Genomic DNA, 10,171 nt, shown 5'->3' with positions numbered 1-10,171 from the left:
ATAAATAAATATACAATGTCAACAACTGCATCTAATAAAATTAATAAATAAAACAAATAAATAAAATAAACAAATAAAAACAAAGCAACCGAAGAGAAATTCAGACAAAAACTAAACAGATCTGATGAGAAATCCGATTTTTCTTAAAGAAAAAAGAGCGGAGATGAAAACCTCTGCGTCAGCGATGCATTGAGGGATTTACACAAGACTCTCCCTGTGTTGTTGTGCAGCAGCGTGTTTACACAAAGTGTAACTTAACTTGCTGGATGAACAAACACCGATGAGGACGCAGCATCCAGAGTGTAAACACTCTGTCAAAAGATATGTTGTCAGATTTAGAAAATGTATTGAATCATGTTGATTTTAAAATCCTCTTGTGAAAGCCGTCGGAGCGCGTAAAGTAAATAAACTCGAAGAATACAAGGCATTTATCATTCTTAAAAGTTTCTGAGGACGTTTTCTGCAGCAACATGTTGTTTTAAAAACTTTGAATATTTATAATGTTCTCAGGAAAGAACGTTCAGAGTCTGTGCCCGCACACAAACATGAGTTTTTTACAGGAACACTCTCGGAACTTAACGGGGTTGTTAGGGCGACACTCTCGAAAACCAAAAATCTCATCTCCAGGGAAGAGTTTGTTTGAAAGACCACGGAAAATATTTTGTGCCCGTGTCTCCCTTTTTCTCTCTCTCATACACACACACACACACACACACACACAGAGAGACAACAGTCTGTTTCCCTAAATATCTGATTTAGAAAGACAATAACCGCAGCGTAAACACAACAAAGACACAGACAGTGAACACAATCTCAGCGCTCATCAACATTCTCGACAGAAAGTATTTGCATAATGTATCCAGTGTAGTATGGTCAGAAGCGACCGCGAGAAAGTATACATCACAATTATCCTGTGAGATCTGTGATTTATTGTATGAGATGGGTCCAGTGAAACGAAGCTCTTTGTGCCGAGCTGTTGGACGGACGCAGTCTTCGGAGACCTGTTTTGGTAGGAAGACCATAATTGCCTTGAATTGGCTCTTGCGCAAATGTAGCCTGCTCCAGTGCTGAGAAAGCATTGCAGTGTGCAAATGTGTGTGTCCTTCTGCAACTGGGTGTTTCATGTACATGCATGAGACTAGTGTTACTCTGTGTGTGTGTGTGTGTGTGTGTGTGTGTGTGTGTGTGTGTGTGTGTGTGTGTGTTGTTTTCTCCTGACTTGATGAAGTGGGGCCACCGAGCCAAAGCTCTGCTGAGAGTTCAGAGTCATCAGTGAGGATAGTGAGACAGCGAGCGACCGCAGCTTTGGTCGGGGACATGGTCAAGCTTGGGTCAGGGCCGGGTCCGCGGGGAACGTTCTATATTAAGTCACTGAGTTTGTTTCAGGGAATGTTTTTAAGGAAAGCAGCTGACCCGTGTGTTTGGGTTCATTGTACTGTAAGCTGTTTGTGTTATTCTTCCTGCCGCTCCTGAATCGAGCTTTTTCCTGAGCTGCCGCGATCTCGCAAATCATCTCGATTTCAGCGTGAGCGATGTGGACGTTCAGAAACGTTGGCGGGCTTCTGTACAAGAGCGTTCGTGCAGTCCTAAATCTTTCTGAATCATTTACGTTTCACCACAGAAACTGGGCAAATTGTTTTCCCACAGAGCGTTTTCATATTCCGTTGATCCCTCGTAATGTGCAGCTTGATATGGAATGTTTTTCCTGCACCGCTGCTACACAGGGAGACATTTGTTTCATTTCAACACAGGAGATGACAGGAAGGTCACTCGTCATTCGCCTCCAGTTTAATTGAACTTTTCACTGAGATGATCTGGTAACATTCGAGCTGCATGACATCATTTCTACTAAACGTTTTCACACCTGCCCTGTTTGGTTCAGTCGGAAGCAAATACCAGGTGTGAAGGGATCCGACCAAAAGAGGTGGTCTGGGTCAAAACCATGATTTTGTTTGCAGAGTGAAAACACTTTTTTTTGGATGGTTGGGACTTTGGAACCAATCACAGGAAGTTGCCATTAAAACAATAGAAGAATTTAACATCTGGTGTCTCCTTATGCACCGGTACTTGTTTTCACATGTGGAATATCCTGCGGAGCCCAGATCCTGGTGAATAGTTGCTTCTAATCTCTCTGAGATGTTTGAGATTAATGTTCCTTTTGAATTATCTTCCCGCTGGAAGCCTCCCTCTCACTTCAGGTGTTGCTTATCACATTTTGAGATTAGGTGGTCTGGGTCCCCCGCGTTTTATTTTTCTTGTTTGCTTCCTTTCACTCAGTTGTCAGATTCTGGTTCTCTGTGCTGCACACATTGTCCGTTCTCTATCGCAGGCATGGTCCTGCTTGATGTGATTAACGATGGATGGATACGTTGCAATGTGAGTTCATTTGGTGCATTTCAACTACTGTGGAGTACTGTAGTACTGTGGAGTGCTGTAGTAGTACTGTGAAGTACTGCGCCTGAAGATCCTGAGGCTGCTAGTTATTCTATCATGATGTTACTAAACGACACGCCCACGTCAGAGGCCGTCTTCAAACCAATCAGAGTCAAGTACAGGTAGACGCAGCCCACCGGGTGACGACGACAGGAAGTACGTGTGTCAGACAAAATTCTTTAGTCCCTAAATTACAACGTGAAACCAAAACTAACGGATCAGATGAAACCACGGATTCATTGTAAAAGACCTTCAGGTGTGAAACCGTCCTCAGAGTGGAGTTGAGGATAAAATGCAGCCAGCTCTGTGCCTCATGTGCACATCTGCAGGCCCGTGGGATTTTCCCGAAGTTCTTTCCCAGACTCGACGACAGCTCGTGTGCGTTACTCGCTGCAGCTCAGAAGGTAAACTGTCCCTTCATTCATGAGGAGGACCTCCAGTGTTGTCCCAACCTCCCATTACACACCATCAATCTGTCACCGTCACTGTTACTGTAAGGTCTGTTCCACTTGAAACAAGCCTCTAATTATACTCCCAGTCGACTCCCACTGGACCACATACTGTACGCTGCACTAACCGGCCACGCTGCACTGTAGGTCTGCATCCACACACCAGTTTGCAAACTTTGTCATCTCGCTCGCTGCCTCTTTCTGTGTCTCTGTCGCTCATTCGCTTCCCAAACCTGCTCTCAGAATAGCCTATAGACGCAGCCGCAATACCAATTTACACCCGTGTCAACATGCAGATGACACGGCTGCGGACACAACGCACACGGAGACAAACACGACCACCGGTTTCTATGTTTGGGTCTGGGGTCTGGGCCGAGGATGTGAAGCTGAGACCTGGTTAAACACAGCAAACAACTCTCTTTCTTTCTTTTTTAGTTTTTTGTCAGTGAGAGGAGTGGGAATCGACACAGTGGCCCTGAAATGATTAGTGGTTTTCTTCCCACTGTGTGTGTGTGTGTGTGTGTGTGTGTGTGTGTGTGTGTGTGTTGGTGATGGAGTGTAAGCAGTAAAATAGAAACGGGGCACCGTGTAAACCATCCTGTGGGTGGAGGAAACTTTAGAACCAATCGGATGATGACATTGCCTTTGGTCGCGCTGTTGACAGTTGCTAAGCTGGAAAGCTGCTATTTTGGCTTTTTGCACGAGGGGCAAATTACGGGAACACGTGTTGCTCCAGTATCAGCAGAACGTTTTGACCTCTGTGTGTGTGTGTGTGTACGTGTTTTTGTGCGTGTGTGTGTGTGTGTGTGTGTGTGTGTGTGAGACTGAACCCAGCAACCTTACACCTCATTATCTGCATCTTCTCCGAGGCTGAACTTGTAACCTGCGGATTAGTCTGGAGTCGGCCACGATAAACACAGTGAACAGTGGAAGGATGAAATCAGATGGGTCTGAGGTTAAATCACCAGCTGACAGTCCGACTCCCTCGTCAGCGGCCGTGTTGTCCTTGATCGACACTGTCTATGGTTTGGATTAAATTAAATCCAGAGCAGAACTTCTCTTTTCATTTCCTTCGGTCACATTTTATTTCCTTTGCATTTTGCAGTGATGGTGTAAGAGGCACTCAAGCTGTTAAACTGCGACTCGAGTGCAAGAGCTGCATCCGACAGCCAGACGGATTCAGAGAAAATGAGCGGGCGTGTATTATCTTTCAGCTCTGTATTTTCTAGGATCTCACAGAGTTATGAATTAGCCTATAAATCATCATTACGGGGGTAATATCCACGCTCCGATCCCGGCGTCTGTGTGGTAGATGCTTTAAGAAACCAGGCTTGTGTAACACAAGACGCAGAATGTGGACCACACAAGAAACTACTGAGGAAGAGGAGCCAAAAACTCTGCATTCCCCTGAACGGCATCTCTCCAAACTCCAAACACGTCCTCATTGTCTTATCTCTGTGTGTTATTTCACTCTTTATTTATTACAAACACAAAACGTCAATGAAATGAAAGATACTCGTAGATAAATAAGAAACAGAAAAAGAGGTGATTCAGCTCCAGTCTCGCTGTAAATTGCCCCATAATAATAAAGACCTGTTTTTATGCCGTCTCTCCGTAAAAGACATAAGACACAGAAGTAGCAGCGCAACGGGAATGATGTCGTAAGAAATAAAAATAGCCACAGATTCTAAGATAAACAAGATTAAAAATAAAAACTGTGTGCAATAAAAATAGGCTGTTTTTTATAAAAGTTGTGTAACTTTACAGGTGAATGCTTCAGCGTCTCACATCGGCTCCTCCGGACGTTCTCCGTACTTTTTACTTGGCTGAAGAAATTCTGCAGAAAGTCCGGAGTCGCTCAAACATTTGCGTTCACACTTGCAGCACCTCTGGAGAATTTTAAATGTTTCCTGCAACTCTTGTCACATTTCCAGTTTCCATTTCTTTGACTTCCATATTCTTTTCATTAGATGCATATCAGTGCAGGTTACGTTTAGGTTTTTTTCACGTCTCTCCAGGCTGAATGTTTTCTCTGATAATTTATGGCCGTTTTTTTTTTTTGTGATGAGTAGGAAGTGTGTGCCAGCGGATGATTTTGAGCAGAGTGTGTGGGAACGCTGCACAGGACATGTGCTGCTGTCAGCGCTCTCGGCCAGTTGAGGTGCGCCTTCTCTGCCCTTCTTGTGGAGCCAATCTTTCCCTCAGGAAGTGAAGTGACTCAGTTGTGGTTGGACATTGTTTCTGAGTGCATATGGTGTGTGTGTGTGTGTGTGTGGGGGGGGGTCTAAAGTAAAAGCAGGAATGTCATTGTATGCACATTGCATGCTTGCATTCATCACATGCATTTCTAGGTGATTGCATGATCTGCTTCTCTCAGAGGTTAACTGGGTTATACCTCGTATTCCTCGCTGCAGGAAATGTTTTTTGACAGTTGCTGCAGACTCACCACTACGCCCCGTATGTAAAGTCTAAGAGGAGCAGGCTGGGTGCTAACAAAACCAAAAAGCACCCAGGCGGCACAGTGTATGTCTTGTCTCCTGGATGCAGAAATAACCTCAAGTTGCATGGACATCAGGCCAAAGTCAGCTGACCGCTTCACTTAGTGGAAGTAATTTAAAGGACCCGTATAAGCGATTCACAGAAAAACATTGTTTGCTTCTCGCTGACCGTGCAGAATAGTTTTGGTTTCATGATGTGTTGAAGTTTTGAAATATCCTTCTGTGCGATTTCAGTGGAGGTGACCGGAATTGTGCTTGTGGTCTTCAACGTGTTGAAAAATGACAATTGACAAATTTAAGAGGTTCGTCTATTCCTAGAAAGAATGTGTGTGGATGACCGACAGACTGGGAACAGTTTTCGTTGGAACTAATTTCTAGAAGCTGCCCAGTGAGGTCTGTGGATTACACAGAACCAGAACATTGTTTTGGTTTTGTTCTGAAACTGTATTCACGTCTCTGGTGTTGTTGTTAATGTGGAACACAGGGTGTTTGATATATCAACACAAAAAATGTAATGACTCGAGCACATAAAACATAACGATGTAAAACATAACGATGTAAAACATAATGATGTATCTGCAGGGTGAAGCATTACTTATTTACCTAAATGGACCTAAAGTCTTTTATTATTTATCTCTGTTGTACACAAAGTCTTTAAAACATCTTAAAAAACACAGACGTAGTCAAAGACGGTCTGATGCTGTAATTTAATGTCTGAACAGGGGAAACTTGGCCGACCTCCTGAGGAGAAAACTGTGGAAACTATTCAGCCAAATTCCAACGTAAGGAAAGAATGCACCATTGTTAGCATTTTTAACATTCAGCTGAAGGCACCTCAAAGTACCTTGTTTGGTTTGTAGTGAAGATAAAAATAACTTTAACTTCTTCCTGGTTTGGTTCAGTGCTTCAGACTTTTCCTGAAAACAAAATATCAGGTGTGACAGGTTCCTCAGACCAATGGACCAAAGTTCAGAACGTTCAGACTTTTGGACCAATCACAGGAAGTTATGATATTTATTACTTCTTATCTTTATTTGTTGATTGATGTTTGATTCATTGTCCTTAAAGCTTCACATCATAACAACCCTCTATTCTAGTTCTTCGGATGTATTTGTTTCTACAGGTCGATACTGAGATAAGAATCAGTTAACTAAACCAGCTCAGAGGTTATCGTCATCCTGGCTCCGCTGCAGAATGTTGTTTCTCGTGCTCGGCGTCTGTTTGGCAGAGAACGAGCCTGACGTACAACTTGAAGTGTTCATATTACTGGTCATGCATGGGCTCTCTCCATGATTGAATGCAGAATTCAAATAACTCATCTCCAGAGCTATAAAAACAAATGAAGGTGATTTCCGACTAATCAAGATTTTGCTAGTGCTTTTCGATCCAATATTTATTAATCTCCAGAGCTTCGTGGCTGCGTGGCGTTCGGGTGTATCTCAAGTGGAGAAACTTCACTGTAATTTTCACCCAGAAGTTTTGGGGTGTGTGTGTGTATCACTACAGAATGAAGTGACCTCATTCTGACTATGAACCACCCACTGGGAATCCCCCAACTCAACGCACAACTGTTTGTGGGCCTCTGCATCCGCGTGTGAGTGTGTGAGTGTGTGTGTGTGTCATGTGCTGAGGTAATGGTCGTCCTCTAGGGGGACAGCTCATCCTCAGAGAAGAAAAACGTTGGGTGGTCCAGTGACTTAAACAGCGACAATTGTTCAAAGGAAAGTTAGAAAAAGAAAAGTCTGAAGTTGGATAAATGTTGCTGCAGTAAGAGTCCAAGAAATCAAACCATGGATTAACAAACAACCACCAGGCTCAAGGGCCCGAGAGGTCAGGGAAGAGCTGGACCACAGCTTCTGTTTTAGCTGACTTATTATTTCTTGTTTCAGAAACAACCACAAAATGAGAAAAAATTACATGAAGAGACACAAAGCAACTGTAAAGTCGCACAAAATGACCATAAGGAGAGACAACATTTATAGAGACACAAAGTGACCACAAATCAACTTCAATTTTATACAGAGGACAAAAACACACAGAAACAACACAGACACAACATGACCCCAAAGAAACACAAGATCAGATTGATGAAGGAACACACAGACACAAAGAAACCACAAAGAGACAAAAAACGACAATGAGAGGAGAGAAATCAAAATCTCACATTGATTCATAACCACAAAGAAACACACACAAAAATCAATGTATTCATGCAAAAAGACGACAACAACACACAGAGACACAAAATGACCATAAAGGCTCATGAAACGACAACAAACTAACGGAGATCAAACAGAAACTGATGCCGAATGACCTCGAAGACATGAAACTGCAAAGTGAAGCAAAACAAGCGTAAAGAGATACTCAGCCACAATAAAGAGATGCAACGCTATCATTTAAAGAAAGAAACCAGCTTCAAATTGATGCACGAGGAGATGCAGAACAACCTGGAAGAGACAAAACATCCACAAAGAGGACACGTCAAATGACTTTACAGGATTTCCAGAACTACTGTCGTCATGCTGAGTCTTCTCTGGACGCCCTGTAGAGGAGCGGTCACAGACTTTTACCTGTCTGTGGTCTGGAGCCCAGTTTGTCATAATCTGGCTCAAACAAATTCCTTGAAGAGTCTAAAGTGTTTATCTTCGCCCTGAGGCTCAGAGACGCTGAGCTGTAATGGTTTTTGCAGCTGTGAGGCCTGGCTGGACCCAATGTAGGTAATGAATACAAGCTCCAGCCTTTGAGTTTATTCAAACAAATCCCACTTTTATTTGATCTCACTGGAGTCCATATTCACACACACACACACACACACACATGCACACACACGTGCACACACACGCACACACTGGCTATGAGGCGGAAACGGAAGACCTGCATGCAGAGCATTAGCATGAGAGTGAAAACGCTGCTCTTCCTGTTCGCTGTGACTCATCTCTGTTCAAGAATAATGCCGGTGAACAGACAGGAAAGATCAGTATCCGTCTCTCCTCTGGGAGTGATGTGGGTGTTTTGTGTGTTGGCCCCCGAGTGTGTGTCCGTGTGGTACTTGTGTGTGTTTGTTTTGTGCAGTTTGGGTGTTGACCGCTCTACTTTGAAGCTCTGGGAAAGAATCGTTCTCCTCCTGCACCTGCCCTCTTCCTCTCCTCCTGCTGGACCAAACCTCGTCCCTCTTCTGGTTCCTCCTGCAAAAACAACTGTTAACATGAACCTACTGACCAAAGTAGGTCACTTGTCAAGGGCTTCGAAATGACTAATATAGGTTAGGGGTTTTTGTTTTGGTCTGTGATGACTGTGGTTGAGGAATGAGTCGACTGAAACTACTTCTGGTTAAAGTGAAGGTTCTGCTGATTGAAGGAGACGTATTATATTTGTATAATGATAATTTTAGTTTGAGTTATTAACAAGCTCTGATGCTCAGGAAACACATCGCTTCCCTCAGACTGTCGCTGCAGCTCCTCCTTTCAGACTCTGTCTCAAACACTAGGTCTTTAGCTCCTGTCTCATTTATGCTGAACTTTAGCTTTGCTCCCTTAAGCACAGGATTCGGGATCTTTGCTAAACGTTATAATAAACTAGAGGAAAGAAATTAAAAAACATCTCGTACATTTTGGAGACAAACATCGAACAGGTGTAGCTGAGGTTGAGCCAGTTTAGCATCTTTCTGACTTCACGTTATGTTTCATTGTTACTTCTCTCATTGGTTTACGGCTGACACCCATAAATGTTGCTCTGAGTTTGGTCTCCGACACCATGAGCTATTTGTTTGGTGCAGGGCACGAAGCAGCGTCCTGCTTGTGGTGCGGCAGGCAATTTGGATGAGATTAAGAACCCATGGAGAGGTGGGGATGAAATATTCCAGTGCTTCCAGAACAGAGTTTTTCTACAGGATAATGATGTAACTCTTCACGGTCTTTGTAAAGTTCTGCTTAAAATTCACGAAAAATAATGAAATATGTCAGCGGAGATAACCAAATAAACTTGGAACCAGTTTTCATCTCTTAAGATACAACATGCAACCTGCACAAGCCTGACAGTCACAGACGAGTTCGGGGCTTTTTCCCAGAAGCAGGTTGACCGAGTTATGTGGTGAAGTAAAACAAGTTCAGCCCATGTAAAAAATTTGAGGGGATTTCATGCTTTTGTCCAGATAACTGAGTAAAACCTGCTTCCTGGAACAGGCCACAGATCGACTGCTCTCGCTCCCAGAGCTGTTTCCATCAGATCTGATTGAGCCGCCCTGTAAGAGATCCTCACAGCCCGAGGAGACGTCATGTGATACGTTCCCACGCCAGCGTCTCGTCCGCTCAGAGACACTGAAGTGTATTGATTAGGCGACAGAGCAGCGGCACGTCCCCACCTCTCGGTGCACCGCTGACCACACACATGAAAACACAACCAGGTCAGGTTGAGGTTTTTCCTGTTTACTGGTAAAAAAAAACACACATTCTTACACAACACTGCAGATTAAGGCCTAATCTCAACATTTACTCTGAGCTAATCTTAATTTTAGTTTAAGCAACACAAATAAATCTATTCCTCCAAAATTGTTATTCCACCAACTGCTGCGTGATATGACAACATCACATTATCACATTAGTGAGAACTTTGAGGGGTTTTTAAAATGAATTTGACTGTGGCCACATTGTAATCTGACGTTATGTGGGATTATCTGCTTTACAAACACATTATTGGAAGGAAGCAGAGCCAGATGGTGATTAGCTTAGCATAAACACTGGAAGCAGGGGGAAACGGTTAGCTTGGCTCTCTGCAAACTTGAAAAATATGTTT

The sequence above is a fragment of the Paralichthys olivaceus genome, chromosome 10, assembly GCF_024713975.1.
Source record: "Paralichthys olivaceus isolate ysfri-2021 chromosome 10, ASM2471397v2, whole genome shotgun sequence".
NCBI lineage: Eukaryota > Metazoa > Chordata > Actinopteri > Pleuronectiformes > Paralichthyidae > Paralichthys > Paralichthys olivaceus.
This window is presented reverse-complemented; position numbering follows the sequence as displayed.